This window comes from Mauremys reevesii, linkage group 10 (genome assembly GCF_016161935.1).
Source record: "Mauremys reevesii isolate NIE-2019 linkage group 10, ASM1616193v1, whole genome shotgun sequence".
Taxonomy (NCBI): domain Eukaryota; kingdom Metazoa; phylum Chordata; order Testudines; family Geoemydidae; genus Mauremys; species Mauremys reevesii.
In genome coordinates this window covers 45623449-45642089 of record NC_052632.1, presented here as the reverse complement: position 1 = coordinate 45642089, position 18641 = coordinate 45623449, and the positions used below count along the sequence as shown (strand labels likewise).

At 46.5% G+C, this 18641-nt stretch overlaps 1 long non-coding RNA gene across 1 annotated transcript; it reads right to left on the bottom strand.

Annotated features, from left to right (window-relative positions):
• Nucleotides 1–6331: 6331 nt before the first annotated feature.
• LOC120373003 lies at nucleotides 6332–8107 on the bottom strand. The gene is made up of 3 exons (XR_005585316.1): nucleotides 7979–8107; nucleotides 6598–6689; nucleotides 6332–6511 (listed from the first exon to the last, which is right to left on the bottom strand). It is a non-coding gene; the product is annotated as an uncharacterized LOC120373003 (long non-coding RNA).
• Nucleotides 8108–18641: the final 10534 nt, after the last annotated feature.

Sequence of the window (18641 nt, the reverse complement as noted above, 5' to 3'; positions counted from 1 at the left end):
TTTTGATGAAACTTTTATTTTTGGGGTGGGAGGTGTGGACAAAAATGGCAAGTCATCAAAATGAACTAATCAGAGCTGGCTTTGATGAATCTCCCAACTTGAAAACAATGTTGGGGGGGGGGGGGGGAATTTCAAAAGAGTTGAACCTGCTTCCTGCCCAGCTCAGTCAAAAGCTCTTCTGGGTAGGGACAGTTTATCCTTAGGTACAGCACAAGGAACCATATACCTACATTTGCTTTCTCTTGTTTTATACATAGCTTGTCAGCACTTGGGGGCAGAGACTGTCTTTTTGGTCTTTGTTTGTGCAGTGCCTAGCACGAAGGCAAGGCTGAGCTGCTACAAAATGTTCAGGGCACAACTGTACTAGAATTATGATCTCCCCATTACTGAGGGGATCTTACGTAGACCCAGGGCAGATTTGTAATTTCAGATAGGGCTGCAGTGAGTTTCTTTAAAGTCCTTTCTTTTGTGGTGATAAGTTTAGCTGGATTTTGAATGGTGCTGCTCTTTTGCTCATCCTCCTTCTCCAAAATCCACTGCTCATCCCAAAGCAAAGAACCCTCTTCCCTTTGCTGATCCAGAGACAGTGGACACAACCCCCTCAGTCGGATGAACAGGGAAAGCATGCAAGAGTCAACTAGGTGCTCTTTGCTTGTTTCCTATGTTTAATTGGAAACACCTTCATGAATATTTAAAGTACACTGCAAAGTGCTGATTCATTTTTAAACAGTCCATGAGATGTGCAAATGGAAGGAAAACAGGAACTTGGACATTAGACGAGAGACAATGGACAAGTCTCTAAAGGATTCCAGCCCTGAGTTTGGTGGGGTTAAGTCAGTCTTTTAAACTCAGTTACACAATATCAGTGAAGCAAAGAGCTCTGCCAGGTCTCAAAAAGGATTAGATACTTAGATGGATAAGGATAGCTTTTACCATAGCTGCAGATGCTATCAATCCCATGCTTCAGGGCATGAATGGGTGAACAGCAGGGGCAGGAGGACATTTTCTCTATGATGTAGTGGCATTGTGCAGTGCTGCATTGGATGGAGGAGGAATTTGGGGCATAGTACCATCTAGTGGAGCCTTCTGATATTGAATAGGAAGTATTCTAGGGAGAAACACAGAAGTAGATAGAGTGAAGGGGTTTCTCTGAGTACTGTACTCAATCCAGTTACATCTATCCTGCTGTTGATGTAACAGTGAATCTAAAGTGCCTCACCAATATCAAAGACTCCCTGCTGTCTTGAGACCACAACATAGTGTAGGGTCACCTCCAAAGTGTCTGGCTTAGTGGCTGTCAGAGCAGGACACAAGACTGGACAGACCAATGGGGGTGGGGGAAGGATAGCTCAGTGGTTAGAGTGGTGGCCTGCTAAACCCAGGGTTCTGAGTTCAATCTTTGAGGGGGCCATTTAGGGATATGGGGCAAAAATCTGTTGGATGATTTAATTGGGGATTGGTCCTGCTTTGATCAGGGGGTTGGACTAGATGATCTCAAGGTCCCTTCCAACCCTGATATTCTATGAATAGTCCTAAACATTTCAGGGGAAGGGCAAAGCAGAAGGAGCTCACCCTGGCCTTGAGTTGTGATCTGCTATTGTAGTGGGTGGAACTGTGTCCACCCATGAGCCGGACCTATCATGAGGAAATGAAGAGGGAGGAATAAAGAATGGGGAAATTGTGCTATCCTAGCTCTGCAGCCTGTCTGGCTGCCAAAATAAATGGCTTGCAAATACCACCTGCACTCACATGTAACAAGCCAAGCATCGTGGCAGGCAATTACACACCAAAGGAGTCCATGCAAAGTCCTATAATGACTGGGGGAATCTCAGTGCCTGACATAGATTCTGGCTACACCTGGATCCAGCATCCACCTGTGAGGAATCTAGGGTGCAAATTCTTGAGACAGCCTGGCAGTCGTCCAGTCCAGAAGGGCAGTGGGACAGAATTCACTTAGCCACCCCAGCCTTTGGCTTCTGAAGGGAACTGGAGACATATGAAGGCTTATGATTATGGATAGGCTGCAGCCACACTGCTGTGCTAGGGTTGCCAGGTGTCTGGTTTTGGACCAGAACACCTGGTTAAAAAGAGACTTCAGCAGCTCCTGTCAGCACCGCTGACCGGGCTGTTAAAAGTCTGGTTAGCGCAGGGCTGGCTGGCTCCTTGAGGCTTCCTGGAAGTGGTGACATGTCATAAAATCATAGAATATTACAGTTGGAAGAGACCTCAGTAAGTCATCTAGTCCAATCCCCTGCTCAAAGCAGGACCAACACTAACTAAATCATCCCAGCCATGGTTTTGTCAAGCTGGGCCTTAAAAACCTCCAAGGATGGAGATTCCACCACCTCCCTAAATAACCCATACCAGTGCTTCACCACCCTCCTAGTGAAATAGTGTTTCCTAATATCAAACCTAAACCTTGTGAAAGTAGAATGAATTATATTGTAAAAATAAGAATGGATTAAAGAAATGTTGTATGTACCTTTAAGCAGAAATAAGAAATGTTGAAATACAGGTGCCAGGAAAAGAAACATTAGGCATAAACAATGGTGCTAATGGCGAAACATTAACAGAAGATGGGTAATAGTTAGTAAGGAAATAAGATATGCATGCCTAGCCCAGGTAAACTTATCTGATTCTGCTTCCTTTGTTATCTTAAGTTCTCACCCTTTATCTGTATAAATAAGATAGTTTGTGTCTTGCATGGTGCTCACATTATCTGGGTGTTATTAGCAGAGCGCTGTGCTAATAAAACAGAGTGGTCTGACAAACTGTGAGTCCTGAGTCTAACTTTGACAACCTCCCCCACTGTAACTTGAGACCATTGCTTCCTGTTCTGTCATCTGCCACCACTGAGAACAGCCTAGATCCATCCTCCTTGGAACCCCCCCCCCTTTCAGGTAGTTGAAGGCTGCTATCAAATCCCCTCTCATTCTTCTCTTCTGCAGACTAAATAACCCCAGTTCCCTCAGTCTCTCCTCGTAAGTCATGTGCCCCAGACCCCTAATCATTTTTGTTACCCTCTGATGGACTCTCTCCAATTTGTCCACATCCCTTCTGTAGTGTGGGGGCCAAAACTGGACACAATACTCCTGGTGTGGCCTCACCAATGTTGAATAGAGGGGAATAATCACTTCCCTTGATCTGCTGGCAATGCTCCTACTAATACAGCCCAATATGCCTCTGGCCGCCTTGGCAACAAGGGCACACTGTTGATGCATATCCAGCTTCTCATCCACTGTAACCCCCAGGTCCTTTTCTGCAGAACTGCTGCTTAGCCAGTCGGTCCCCAGCTTGTAGCGATGCATGGGATTCTTCCTTCCTAAGTGCAGGACTCTGCACTTGTCCTTGTTGAACCTCATCAGATTTCTTTTGGCCCAATCCTCCAGTTTGTCTAGGTCACTCGGGACCCTATCCCTACATCACTCCCTCATGCACCCTACAACCCCCTGTCCCTTAAAAACAATGAGGAGTCCCTTAGCTTCTAGGTGGAGGGGTGGCCAGGGGGGCTCCGCACGCTGCCCCTACCCCGAGCTGAGGGGGTGGCACCTGAGGGTGAAGGCAGCACGCAGAGCTCCTTGGCCATGCTTCTTCCTAGGAGCCAAGGGACATGTTGCTGCTTCTGGGGAGCTGACTGAGATAAGCGCCGCCCAGAACCTGCACCCCGCACACCCTCCTGTATCCCAACCCCCGTTCCAACCCTGAGCCCCATCCCGCACCCAGACTCCCTTCTGGAGCCTGCACCCCAATGCCCTGCCCCAGCTCATAGCCCCTTTCCACACCTAAACTCCCTCCTGGAGCCCACACTCCCTTCTGCACCCCTACCCCAGCCCTGTGCCCCCTCATGCACCTCAACTTCCTCCTGGAGCCTCCACCCTGTACCCCTTCCCACACTCCAACCCCCTGCCCCAGCCCTGAGCCCCCTCCTGTACCCAAAATCCCTCCTGGAGCCTGAACCCCCTCCTGCACCCCAACCCTGGCCCCAGCTCGGAACCCCCTCCTACATGCCAAACCCCTCAGCTACAGCCTAGAGCCCCTTCCTGTACCCCAACCCCCTCATCCTTGGCCTTACCCAAGAGCCCGTACTCCCAGTCAGAGCCCTCACCCTGCCTGCACCCCAAGCCCCTTCCACACTCTGAACCCCTCATTTATGGCCTCACTCCAGAGCCTCCACCCCAGCGCAGACCCTCCCATACTCCAAGCCCCTGCCTCAGTCTGGAGCCCCCTTCCACACTCCAAACTCCTCGGCCCCAGCCTGGAGTTCCCTCCTGCACCCCCAAACCCCTCATCCCTGGCCCCATCCCAGAGCGCTCACCCTCTCATGCACCCCAACCCCCTGCCCCAGACCAGACCCCCCTCTTGAACCCTTAACCCCTCATTTCTGTCCCCATCCCAGAGTCAGCATCCCCAACCAGAGCCCTCCCTCCCTCACGCACCCCAACCCCCTGCCCCTGCCGAGAGAGTGAGGGTGGGAAGAGCAAGTGACAGAAGGAGGGGGGATGGAATGAGCAGGGGGCAGGGTCTTGAGGAAGGGAAGCAAAGGGAAAGGGGCCCAGGCAAGGGTGTTTTGTTGTGTGCGATTAGAAAGTTGGCAACACTATTTTGTGCCCAAGAGCTCCAAACTTTGGGCAAGTTCAGAGCTTGGTCTCAGAGATGAGGCACTTAGACCCATCTGTAACAGGATGTTCAAAAGTGAAGTCTCTTTTCTGAGACAACTCCCCCCCTTCATTGACATGTATGCTGGCATGCTATTGTAGGGTAGTTCATGGGTCCTTGGCTGCACACACCAGTTTGTTATTGTAGGGTTACTAGTGAGCACTTACTGCATGTTGCTTTATTCCCGTGGCAGCTCTCTGGACATGAAGCTGTTCCTAGGAAGCCTTTATTATGAGAAAGAAAGACATCCAGAGTTTTACGTGGACTTTACGTCTCAGAAAAAATAAACCCAGTGTCACAGTTTGGGGGACACAGACACCATGCTGAGGCTAGGAGATAACGTAGTGATGGGTGACGAGCCAGAAAATTGTGGTACCGAATATCTGATAACCTCCACCGCCAAACAGAGATTAATTACTCTCCAGAACTCACAGCTAATGCTGCAGCTAGTCCTGGCTAACACTAGTGCTTGCGACATTGCAAAAGCAAAGAAGCTGCAGGAGAAAGTGCTGCCCAGGGAAGCCAGGGAGCAAAACTTATTTAAATAATTAATATAACTAATTACCCTTGATAACGCCAATTGCAATCACTTCCTATTCATTGTTCTGTCTTTGTGGGAGCCAGGAGGTTAGATCTCCAACCAGCTCAGTGCTTCTATATCGTGATGCCAACTTTTCCCAATCTAGCGCTAAACATTTCCCAAAACTGGTGAAAAATTCCCAGATAAAGTTTTTTATTTCAAAATCTCAAGGGAATGTAATATGTGTTTTTTAATAGCTATATAATATATATTATATCTAAATTATTCTTATTCATTCAAGATTTCACATTTATTATAATTTTTATATGTATAGACATGTTTTTCAATTTTCAATTTATGTTACTTATACAGTAAATAAAATATTTAACACATGATGAGTAGGATTGAAATTATAGAAAACAAATTTGTATTTTACACAAATTTCACTATATAGTATTACTAGGGCCAGCTCTAACTTTTTTGCCACCCCAAGCAAAAAAGAAGAGTGCCGCTCCACCCTACCCGCCCCCCCCCCGGAGCGCCGCCCGAAGCCCCACCCCCTCAGAACACTGCGCTGCTCTAAGCCCCCCCCGGCACCGTGCCAAGCCCCCGCCCTCCCTCCGAGCGCCACACTGTTCTAAGGCCCTGCCCCCCCTCTGATCAACATGCCAAGCCCCCGCCCCCCTCCAAGCGCCGCGCTGCTCTAAGCCCCGCCCCCCATGAGTGCCGCGCCAAGCCCCCGCCCCCCCTCCGAGCGACGCACCAAGCCCCTGCCCCTCCGGGTGCCGTGCCAAGCCCCCGCCCCCTGAAGCCCTGTCCCCCCAAGTGCCCCATGCTGCCCAAGTGCCGCCCTGCCCGAAGCCCCACCCCCCCTGAGCACCGGCAGCAGAAACAAAAAAAAAACCCTCCAGCGCTGCCCTGAGGAACCAACAAAAAACCCCGAGCGCCACCCTGCCCCAAGGTGCCACCCCAAGCACATGCTTGGTCAGCTGGTGCCTGGAGCCGGCCCTGAGTATTACAATACAAAAGTATTAATAAGTACAGCATGTGCCCTGCAGTGTACTGTATATTAAAGTTACTTTGAAAAAAATAAAACGTAAACATATGATTATAAAATAAGATTAAAAAAAGCAAACAGAACAAATAACACTCTTTTTTTATATAATTCTCCTTGTTATAATCTCTGGGTTTTACTCTGGCAGGAATGCTCTCCCGTTGTTTTTGTTTCGACGTGGACGGATCTTTGTCTACACCTGCAGTCCTCTTCCTCTTCTCACCAGCCTTACCGGTCTCTTTATTCATTTTTTACGTTAGCTAAAAAATGGAAAGAGATCTCTGAAATAATGGAATGCAATAATTAGTATAACGTATATTTCAATTTATATTTAAATCAAAGAAGGGAACATATTATATATTATTACCTAACACAGTAGGTATTTAATATTTGCCTGTAGGAAGGTGCTGTTACAAATTTATGAACAGCCGAATGCTCTGGTCCACATTCTCTGTGCAACTGCAAGCACAAAAGACAAAATTTTAGAGATTTAATGACAGATCAAGAAACTAATCATAATCAGTAAATATTGCAATATATTTAATTATTGGAAGAAACCTTACCTAGAAGATAAATTTGATAACCATCTCCTCATTAACCGCCAGCCAGCTGTTGCTGAGGTTGGTTTGTTGTGAGTGCATGTGCGCACTTGTCACTTCACTTGTGCCATCATGATATAGTACGTTGAAGCACCACCAATAGGAGAACGGCACAACCCAATTATGAAAATCACGTGACAAATATTCACCAATGGAAGAATGCATTTTGAGGGAAATTTAAAAGAAGTGCAAATATTTTACTTTTTATGAAAACTTCCCAGGATTTTTGAGATTTGGAAAGTCTTTTACTTTTTATGAAATTTTCCAAGGATTATTTAGGTTTTGAATGAAAATTCCCAATTTCCCAAATTGAAACATTTCACTCAAAAATTCCCAGATTTTGGGAAATTTCCCAGGATAAAGAAGCACTGCACCAGCTGCTTGGTGAGTTGGCTAAGGGAAGCCCAAAGGAATTCAATTAACAAGCAGTCCCTGATTGGATTTTCCATCCTGGCAATCACTCCAGAAGCCAATGAAGAGGAAAACATGCTTGACCCCGGCCCCGCCCTCATTCCACACCTTCCCCCAAGATCCTACCCCTGTCCTGCCTGTTTCTGACCCCACCCCACCTCTTCTGGCCCCTACTTCACCTTGCCTCTTCCCACTTTGTTCCACCCCCTTCCATGAGTGCACCACACTCTCACTCTCGCTCCTCCCTCCTCACCCCCAGAGTCTCCTGCAAGCTGAGAAACAGCAGAGGGAAGGGAAGGCGCTGATAGGGCTGGTGGGTACTCAATGCCCACCATTTTTCCCAGCCCCATAGCACCCCCAGAGTCGGCACCTATGATGTTATCATCAATCATGTTTATTACGGTAGCGCCAAGGGAGCAACCATGAGTCTGGGTCTCCAATGCGGTAGGCACTGTACAGCTTGTTTGCAATGTGCAGCCAAGCTCGCCTGGGCAATGCTGCCTGGCAGAGCTGAACCTGACCCCCACAGGATTCCAGTCAAGGAAAGCACACACTAAACAATCCAACAAATAGCTGTGAATTGGCTATTGCAAAGCCTGGACTACCTCTTCCCCCCCCGCCCCCCCCCGGAACTACATTTAGCCCTTGAGAGTCCTGAAATGCCATCCTTGGAATCATTTCTCAATAGAAAAGCCTGGCACTTAGGAGGGTGTGGTGCCATAGCATTGGTTGCCTCACCGTTGTTTATCCTTGGGTGTACAAATGCCTGTTCATGTCACTAGCTTCCTCCAGGGTTTGTTATTTCAGCGCTGTTCTTCCCATATGCCAGTAGATGGCACACTTGAGGCAAAGTGGAGCTTTTCTGCTATTATTAAGATGCAAGACGGTGCTGCCTTGTTGGATGTTAAGCAAAGAAGAGTTAGGCCCCACTAAGTTTAGTGGCTTCTTCAAAACCAACATCATCTACCTGGTGGAAGGAAGGCCACACACCCTGTCCAGTGCACAGGACTGGATTTGCAATCATCCCCCAGGGCAAACAAACTGAGGGGCCTCCAATAGTGGTTTTCACTCAGGATCCTGCGCAGTACCATAGGCATGTAAAAAGCACATAGGCCTCTCATCCGATTCCTTGTCCAGACTCCTTCCCAGACATTTTGCTGTGTATCCTGCAGGCTGCACTTACAGCAATGAGGGAGATGAATTAATGAGCAAGGCAAAGTGGATAATTACATGTTTTAAACTTGTTGTCTGTAACATACGTTTCTGGAGTGCCTTATTTATAGGGAATGGCTACAACCTTCTAAATAAAGCTTGGAACTCTGGAGTTATTCTGAGGAGGACACAGATTTGCTGTCTGTGAGAGGCTGGATCGTTCCCAACTGGCACAGCACTGAGCAGAAGCTAAGCATTCTTCCAATGCATTAAAGTCACACACTGGGCTAAGGTGACTGTGCGCCTTTGCTGTCTGCTGGACAGAATCAGATCTGCTCATTTGTGTGCCATAGGCCCCATCCTTTTTACACCGACTGGAGAGTCACCTTTAGCTCAAATGTTTGCTTTGGGAGCAGGAGGATTTGAGTAGCACTAAGAGACCCTAAACAAGCCCAAACACTTCTGGCCTGGGATCAGAAATCGGGTGCTTCTACTGCCTCCCCTGACAGAGAGACAAAGGGGGGGAGGTAAGGTGCACTAATCACAAGGCTGCCATGCCCTGCAAGCCCCTATCACAACTATCTAGATACAGAGTATATATGTGCCTACCTTAACAAACCTATGGCAGGGCCGCCCAGAGGATTCCAGGGGCCAGGGGTCTTCGGCGGCGGGGGGCCTTTCCATTCCGGGACCCGCTGCCGAAGTGCCCCGAAGACCCGCAGTGGGGCCCCCCCCCCCGCCACCGAATTACCGCCGAAGCGGGACCCGCCACCGAAGTGCAGCCCGGTCTTCGGCAGTAATTCAGCGGCGGGGGGGCCCCGCCGCGGGTCTTCGGGGCACTTCGGTGGCGGGTCCCGGAACGGAAGGGCCCCCCGCCGCCGAATTACCGCCGAAGACCGAGCTGAACTTCGGCGGCGGGTGCCGCTCCGTCTTCGGCGGTAATTCGCCAGCGGGGGGTCGTTCCGCGCCGGAGCGGAAGGACCCCCCGCCGGTGAAGACCGGAAGCGAAGAAGCTCCTGCGCCCGGCCCCGCAAGAGTTTTCCGGGCCCCCCGGAGCGAGTGAGGGACCCCGCTCCAGGGGCCCCGAAAAACTCTCGTGGGGGCCCCTGTGGGGCTCGGGGCCTGGGGCAAATTGCCCCTCTTGCCCCCCCTCTCTGGGCAGCCCTGACCTATGGTCTAAATCGACAAAGAGGAGTAGGGAAAATAGAAATACAGAGGGGGTAAGTGACTTTGCCCAATGTCACACAGCAAGTCAGTGGCAGAGATGGGAACAGAGCCCAGCTCTCCTGAGTCCCAGTCCCATCATTATTCCTATCTCTGCATGGCCACTATGTACAGCAGCATGACAACTGTGCAGTCTTCATAGATTCCAAGGCCAGAAGGGACCACTGTGATCGTCTGGTCTGACCTCCTATACAGCAAAGGCCAGAGACCTGCCCAAAACAATCCCAAGATCCAATCTGTTAGCAAAACAGCCCATCTTGATTTAAAAATTGCCAGTGATGGAGACTCCACCACGACCCTTTTTCCAATAGTTAATCACTCCCCCTAGTAAAAATGTACACATTATATCCAGTCTCAATGTGTCTAGCGTCAACTTCCAGCCAGCAGATCATGTTATGCTATTCTCTGCTAGATTAAAGAGCCCATTATTAAACATTTATACCCTTTAAGCTTCTGTTTGTTACGCTAAATAGACTGAGCTCCTTGAATCTATCACAATAAGGCAGGTTTTCTAATCCTTGACTCACTCTCGGGGCTCTTCTCTGATCCCGCTCCAATTTATCACCATCCTTCTTGAGCTGTGGGCACCAGAACTGGACACAGGATTCCAGAAGCAGTTGCACCCATGCCAAATACAGAGATAAAATAACCTCTCTGCTCCTACTCAAGATTCCCTTGTTTATGCATCCCAGAATTGGTTTAACAATTTTGGCTACAGAGTCACACTAGGAGCTCATGTTTATCTGATTACCCACAATGACCCCCACAATTGAATCTATTTCCCTATGTTAAGTTCTCCTCACACCTTCTATGGGCCATCTTAATTATCACTTCAAAAAGTTTTTTTTCCTCCTACTGATGATAGCTCATCTCAATTGATTAGACTCTTCCTGTTGGTATGCATACTTCCACCTTTTCATGTTCTCTGTATGTATAAATATCTCCTGTCTGTGTGTTCCATTCTATGCATCCGAAGAAGTGAGCTGCAGCTCACGAAAGCTCATGCTAAAATAAATTTGTTAGTCTTTAAGGTGCCACAAGTACTCCTGTTCTTTTTGCAGATACAGACTAACACGGCTGCTACTCTGAAACCTATCTTTTTCAGAGTCACTTAGGTCTCTTAGATTTGTTCCTTCTATGGTATCAGTACACATGCCAATCTTGTATGATCTAAAGTATGCTAAGATTATTCAAGCAACATGATGCAGTGGGGGGAAGAGAGAGTTTTATTCATTCGCAGTGAATGTTGAGGGCTGAGTGCCATCATTACAAATGAGGGCAAAGTGCAACACATGCTCGCTAAGTCTGATCATGGTTGCGAGCTTCAGCCACAAAGACACAGCCCCAGAGCAGGCCTTAAGAACCAGTCCTGCAGATATCTCCTGTGAACATAGGCCTAGAATACAGGGAGCAGCAATTAATTAATTACAGGATGACCAGTTCTTTATGCACCTATCTATAATGTGTAGGAAGAAAAGCTGCATGATCATGGGGAACTTCAATTTGAGTGACACACACTGCAGGTCTCATGCTGCTAGAACTAAAACATCCTTGGAATTTCTAGATATTATAGACAACAATTTCCTAACTCAGTAAGTGTTGCAACCAACAAGGGTGAATCCTGTACTGGACCTCGTCTTGGTAGACAAAGAGGAGCTGATCACAAAACTAAAAGTTGAGGGTAGCTTAGGTACAAATTATCATGACTTAATCACATTTATAATGTGCAACCAGAATAAAGTTCAAACCAAATGATATATATGTGTTTGATGCTTTGAGAAGACTAATTTCACAATGCTGAAAACAATTATGTGCCAAATCAGCTGGGAGGAAGTACTTAATCAGAAAAATGTGAATGATAATGGAGAATTGCTTAAGAACACTATACTAGATGCCCCAAAAGCCACAATCCCATAACTGAGAAAGAAGGCTTTATTGGTTAAAAAGCAATCTGGTTTAGAGGGGAAGTGAAGGCAGCTATACAAATATATATGTAACAAATGAAAGAAAGGGGAATTGATAGTAATGAGTATAAATCAGAAGCTAGCAATTGTACCAAATTGATCAGGGAATCCCAGGACACAAGGAAAAATGTGTGGCCAGCAGAGTTAAGGACAATATGAGTTTTTTAAAGTACATTAGGAACAAAAAGAATCCTAAAAATTGTATTGGTCCGTTACTAGATGGAATTAGTAGAATTATCAATAATAATGCAGAAAAGGCAGAGATGTTCAATAAATATTTCTGTTCTGTATTTGTGAAAAAACAGATGATGTAGTCATCTCATATGATGACAACACTCTTTCTATTCCACTAGTATCTCAGGATGATGTTAAAACAGCAGCTACTAAAGTGAGACATTTTTAAATCTGGAAAATTGACATCCAAAATTTTTAAAGAGCTGGCTGAGGAGCTTGATGGACCATTAATGTTGATTTTTAATAATTCTTGGAGTAATGGAGAAGTTCCAGAAGACTGGAAGAAAGCTACTATTGTGCCAATATTTAAAAAGGGTAAACGGGATGACCCAATAATTATAGGCCTGTCAGTCTGACATTGGTCCCAGAAAAGATAATGGAGCGGCTAATGTGGGATCCAAATAATAAAGCATTAAAGGAAGGTAATATAATTAATGTTAATCAACAATGAATTATGGAAACTAGATCTTGTCAAACTATTTGATATCTTTTTTGATGAGATTACAAGTGTAGTTGATAAAACTCACAGTGCTGACTTAGATTTATGTAAGGTATTTGACTTGGTACTGCAAAACATTTTGATTAAAAACTAGAAAGATATAAAATTAACATGGCATATATTAAGTGGATTAAAAGCTGGCTAACTGATAAGTCTCAAAATGTAATTGTAAATGGGGATTCATCATTGAGTGGGTGTGTTTCCAGTTGGAACCCCACAGGATCGGTTCTTAGCCCTATGCTATTTAACATTTTTATTAGTGACCTGGAAGAAAACCTAAAATCATCAATGATAAAGTTTGCAGATGACACAAAAATGTAGGGAGCGGTAAATAATGAAGAGGACTGGTCACTGATGCAGAGTGATCTGGATTGCATGGTAAATTGGGCTCAGGAAAACAACATAAGAACAGCCATACTGGGTGTGATGCTCTGTACCTTGGGGGAACACCCTACACTCCCATATTCACCCTTATAATATGATTGTGCAGTATCTAATGCAAAGTTTCTCATGTCGTGTGTCTTCGGAAGGCTCATGATGCACTGAGCATTGTTGTTATAGTATTGTTATAGTAATTGTTGTTATAGTAATGCTATAGTAATGTTATAGGTTGTAATTTTATGTATATAGTTATGAGGCAGAAAATGTGTCCTCATGGCTTAAAACAAGCCCAGGCAAAAACTCTCCAAGAGCACAGGGGCAGTTCACACCTCATCAGGGCATGTATGGGACAAACCCAGCCCAGCCTCACAGGAACAAAGGACACTGGCCTAAGCAGCAACAAACGATCTGTTGGACTCTCGTGTCAGTTACCCCCCCTTCCTTTGGTCAGTTTGGGTCTATGATGAGGTAATGCTCACCTGACTCCGGGGGGGGGGGGGGAGCAAAGCCAAGAGGGAAGAAAGAACATGATAAAAAGGAGAGACATTTGCCATGCTCTTCCTCCCTCTCTCTTCCAACATCATCTACAGACACCACCACCAAGTGACTGAATCACTGATCAAAGGTTAGAGCCTGGCTGAAGGGCAACCAGCCAGCCTGTGGTGAGAAGCATCTAAGTTTGTAAGGGCATTGAAAGTGTTAAGATCAGCTTAGAATGCATTTTGCTTTTATTTCATTTGACCAAATCTGACTTTTTGTGCTTTGACTTATAATCACTTAAAATCTATCTTTGTAGTTAGTACATTTGTTTGTTTGTTCTACCCGAAGCAATACATTTGGTTTGAAGTGTGTCAGAGACTGCCCTGGTACATATCAATTTCTTTGTTAAATTGACGAACTCATATAAGCTTGCAATGTTCAGCGGGCATAACTGGACACTGCAAGATGGAAGTTCCTAGGGTTGTGTCTGAGGCCAGAGATATTGGCTAGTGTCATTTGATTGCACAATCCAAGGAGCAGCTTACCTGCTAGAGGCTGTGTGTGAACAGCCCAGGAGTGGGGGTTCTCACAGCGGAGCAGGGTAAGGCTGGTTCCCAGAGTCAAGGATTGGGGTGACCTAGCAGATTACCGGTCCAGATAACATCAGACTGGAATGTCACATTGGGTCAGACCAAAGGTCCATCCAGCCCAGTATTCTGTCTTCCGACAGTGGACAATGCCAGGTGCTTCAGAGAGAATGATCAGAAGAGGTAATCATCAAGTGATCCATCCCCTGTCACCCATTCTCAGCTTCTGACAAACAGAGGCTAGGGACACTTCAGAGCATGGTTTTGCATCCCTGCTCATCCTGGCTAATAGCCATTGAAAGACCCACATTCCACAAGCTTATCTAGTCCTTTTTTGAACACTGTTATAGTCTTAACCTTCACAACATCCTCTGGCAAAAAGTTGCACAGGTTGGCTGTGCATTGTGTGAAGAAATACTTCCTTTTGTTTGTTTTAAACCTGCTGCCTATTGATGCCATTTGGGGACACCTAGTTTCAGTGCTATGAGAAGGAGTAAATAACACTTCCTTATTTACTTTCTCCACACCAGTCATGATTTTATAGACCTCTATCATATCCCCCCTTTGTCATCCCTTTTCCAAGCTGAAAAGTCCCAGTCTTATTAGTCTCTCCTCATATGGAAGCCGTTCCATACCCCTAACCATTTTTGTTGCCCTTTTCTAAAGCTTGAGTAGTTTTGTATCATCTGCAATTTTGCCATTTCACTGTTTACCTCTTTTTCCAGATCATTTATGAATACGTTGAACAGTACTGGTCCCAATACAGATTCCTGGGGAGTCTCCATTCTGAAAACTGACCATTTATTCTTATCCTTTGTTTACTATAAGAACATAAGAATGGCCATACTGGGTCAGACCAAAGGTCCATCTAGCCCAGTATCCTGTCTTCTGACAATGGCCAATGCCAGGTGCCCCACAGAGAATGAACAGAACAGATAATCATCAAGTGATCCATCCCTTGTTGCCCATTCCCAGCTTCTTTTAAACAGTTACTGCTCCATGAGAGGACCTTCCCTCTTAACCCAGGACAGCTTACTTTGCTTAAGAGCCTTTGGAGAGGGACCTTGTCAAAGGCTTTCTGAAAATCTAAGTACACCATATCCACTAGATCCCCCTTGTCCACATACTTGTTGACCCCCTCAAAGAATTCTAGTAGATTGGTGAGGCATGATTTCCCTTTACAAAAACTATGTTGACCCTTCCCCAACAAATCATGTTCATCTATGTGTCTGATAATTCTGTACTTTACTATATGCATTTTAATATAATGTATGCAGTTAGGAACAAAGAATGTTGGCCATATTTACATGATGGGGGACACTGTGCTGGAAAGCAGTGACTCTGAAAAAGATCTGGGAGTCATGCTGGATAATCAGCTGAACACAAGCTTCCAGTGAAATGCTGTGGCCGGAGGGGCTAATGTGATGCTGTGATTCTGGGCAGCATAAACAGGGGAATCTGGAATAGGAGCACAGAGGTTATTTTACCTCTGTATTTTGCGCTGGTGCGACTGCCACTGGAATCCTGTACCCAGTTCTGGTGCCCACAACTCAAGAAGAATGTTGATAAATTGGAGAGGGTTCAGAGAAGAACCATTAAAATGGTTAAAAAATTAAAAACATGCTTTATAGTGATAGACTTAAGGAGCTCAGTATATTTAGTTTAACTAAGAGAAAGTTAAGGGGTGGCAATCACAGTCTAAGGCCTGGTCCACACTACAGAGTTAGGTCAACATAAGGCAGCGTACATTGACCTAACTCTGTAAGTGTCTACACTAGAATGGTGCTCCCACCTACGTAACTTGTCCACTACACAGACTAAATAACTCTACTCCACGAGAGGCATAGCTCTAAAGTTGATGTAGTTAGGTCAATGCAGTGTTAGTGTAGACACTGCACTGCTTACATTAACTGTTGCTGTCTTTCAGAACCCATCACACCAGGGCCGGATTTACACTTTCAGTGCCCCTAGGCACAGCATCTTCTGTGCCCCTGCCTACAGCTGAGCTCCTTGTTGCACACAATTTTAGAAAGGTAAGGTGCTCCTAGAATGCTGATGCCCCTAGGCATGTCCCTAGTGTGTCTATTTGGATATCCGGCCCTGCGTCCCACAATGCTCCACACTGGCAGTTAAATCATTGAAAGCGTTCCTAGTAAGGATGCTCACCGCTGACAGGAGGAGTGTCGTGTGGACATGTAAAACTGATTCAATTACTGTGGTGGCTATAAGCCTATGTTTCTTAGGTCGATTTAATTTTGTAATGTAGACTTGCCTGAAGTATCTACATGAGGAGAAAATATTTAATAACAGGCACTTCCATCTGGCAGAGAAAGGTATAGCACAATCCAATGGCTGGAAGTTGAAGCTAGACAACTTCAGACTGGAAATAAGTTATACATTTGTAACAGTGTGAGTAATGAACCATTGGAACAATTACCAAGGGTTGTGGTGTGTTCTCCATCACTGGTCATTTTTAAATCAAGATGTGCTGTTTTGCTAAAAGATTGGCTCTAGGGCTTTTTTGGGGGCTGTTCTCTGGCCAGTGCTATACAGGAGGTCAGACTAGATTATCAAAATGGTCCCTTCTGGTCTTGGAATTGATGAATCTGTGAATTAAGCTCTCCAGACCCTGCTGACCATGCATCAGCCATCAGCAGCACTCCTCATCTGCTTGTGGATGAAACACCTAGCATTGCTGAGTCTGCGCTGGCACTGCTCACCCACACAAACTGAGATTGGTTGCCCCTCTACCTCTATACTGCCCAAATCCAACCTCTGAGGGGCAGGCTTGGGGAGACAGGCACACTGCCTCCATCCTCCATACATTGCTATTTTAAACACACAAAGGTTTCCACACTGAGCTCCTGAGGTGAGTGGGAATGGAGCTACATTTGATCCATCCATGTCACCTGGGTTTATCACCCCAGCCCCCTCCCACCATCCTCATCTATTTTTATCTTGACTTGGTAGAAGAGGGAGAGCTGGAGGTTTGGACAGATGGCCCTTTGGGAAGGCCTGGGAGAGAATCCTGGATTTGGGTAAGAGGGCAGGTGCCGAGGGTCCTGGCATTGGGGAGGGGACATATCGCTAGAAGGTGGGCAGAGGGGCGTGGAGGTGGAAATTCTTTGTTTCACTCTATGTCCGACTCTCAGCTGATGTAAATCGGCATGGATCACCTAAAGCCAGTGGAAGTGACAATGATTTACACCTGCTGTGGATCTGGCCATGGTATAACACTGTAACACGGTGGGAGAACAATACATCAGTGCACAGACAATCCAGGAAGTTTTTGGAAAGTGTAGGGGACAATTTCCTGGTGCAAGTGCTGGAGGAACCAACTAGGAACAGGGCCAGCACTTCCATTAGGCTACCCTAGGCGGTCACCTAGGGTGCCAGGATTCAGGGGGCGGCATTTTGTTCGCTCCCATGGGGCGCACGGGAGCTTCCGGTTCTGCTCCTGTCGCGCCGCCGAAGGACCTTCTGCCGACGTGCCGCGGAAAACAGCGGCAGGCAATTGAGCAGCTCAATGATTGCTGCTGTTGCCTGCGGCATTTTGGCGGAGGGTCCTTCTTTGGCGGCACGATGGGAGTGGAACCGGAAGCTCCAGCGTGCCCCGTGGGGAGTGCACAAAATGCTGCCCCCCGAATTCTGCTTAGGGCACCGTTTCTGGTGCCGCTTCTGACTAGGAGCAGAGCTCTTCTTGACCTGCTGCTCACAAACAGGGAAGAATTAGTAGGGGAAGCAAAAGTGGATGGGAACCTGGGAGGAAGTGACCATGAGATTGTAGAGTTCAGGATCCTGACACAAGGAAGAAAGGAGAGCAGCAGAATATGGACCCTGGGCTTCAGAAAAGCAGACTTTGACTCCCAGGGAACTGATGGGTGGGATCCCCTGGGAGAATAACATGATGGGGAAAGGAGTCCAGGAGAGCTGGCTGTATTTTAAAGAATCCTTATTGAAGTTGCAGGAACAAACCATCCTGAGGTGTAGAAAGAATAGTAAATATGACAGGCGACCATCTTGGCTTAACAGTGAAATCCTTGCTGATCTTAAACAGAAAAAAGAAGCTTACAAGAAGTGGAAGATTGGACAAATGACCAGGGAGGAGTATAAAAATATTGCTCAGGCATGCAGGAGTGGAATCAGGAAGGCCAAATCACACTTGGAGTTGCAGCTAGCAAGGGATGTTAAGAGTAACAAGAAGGGTTTCTTCAGGTCTGTTAGCAACAAGAAGAAGGTCAAGGAAAGTGTGGGCCCCTTACTGAATGAGGGAGGCAACCTAGTGACAGATGATGTGGGAAAAGCTAATGTACTCAATGATTTTTTTGCCTCTGTCTTCACAAACAAGGTCACTCCCAGACTACTGCACTGGGCAGCACAGTATGGGGAGGAGGTGACCAGCCCTCTGTGGAGAAAGAAGTGGTTCAGGACTATTTAGAAAAGCTGTCCGAGCACAAGTCCATGAGGCCAGATGCCCTGCATCTGACGTGCTAAAGGAGTTGGCGGATGTGATTGCAGAGCCATTGGCCATTATCTATGAAAACTCATGGCAATCGGGGGAGGTCCCGGATGACTGGAAAAAGACTAATGTGGTGCCCATCTTTATAAAAGGGAAGAAGGAGGATCAGGGGAACTACAGGCCAGTCAGCCTCACCTGGAAAAATCATGGAGCAAGTTCTCAAGGAATCAATTCTGAAGCACTTAGAGGAGAGGAAAGTGATCAGGAATAGTCAGCATGGATTCACCAAGGGCAAGTCATGCCTGACTAACCTAATTGCCTTCTATGATTAGATAACTGGCACTGTGGATAAGGGGAAAGCAGTGGACATATTATTCCTTGACTTTTGATACGGTCTCCCACAGTATTCTTGCCAGCAAGT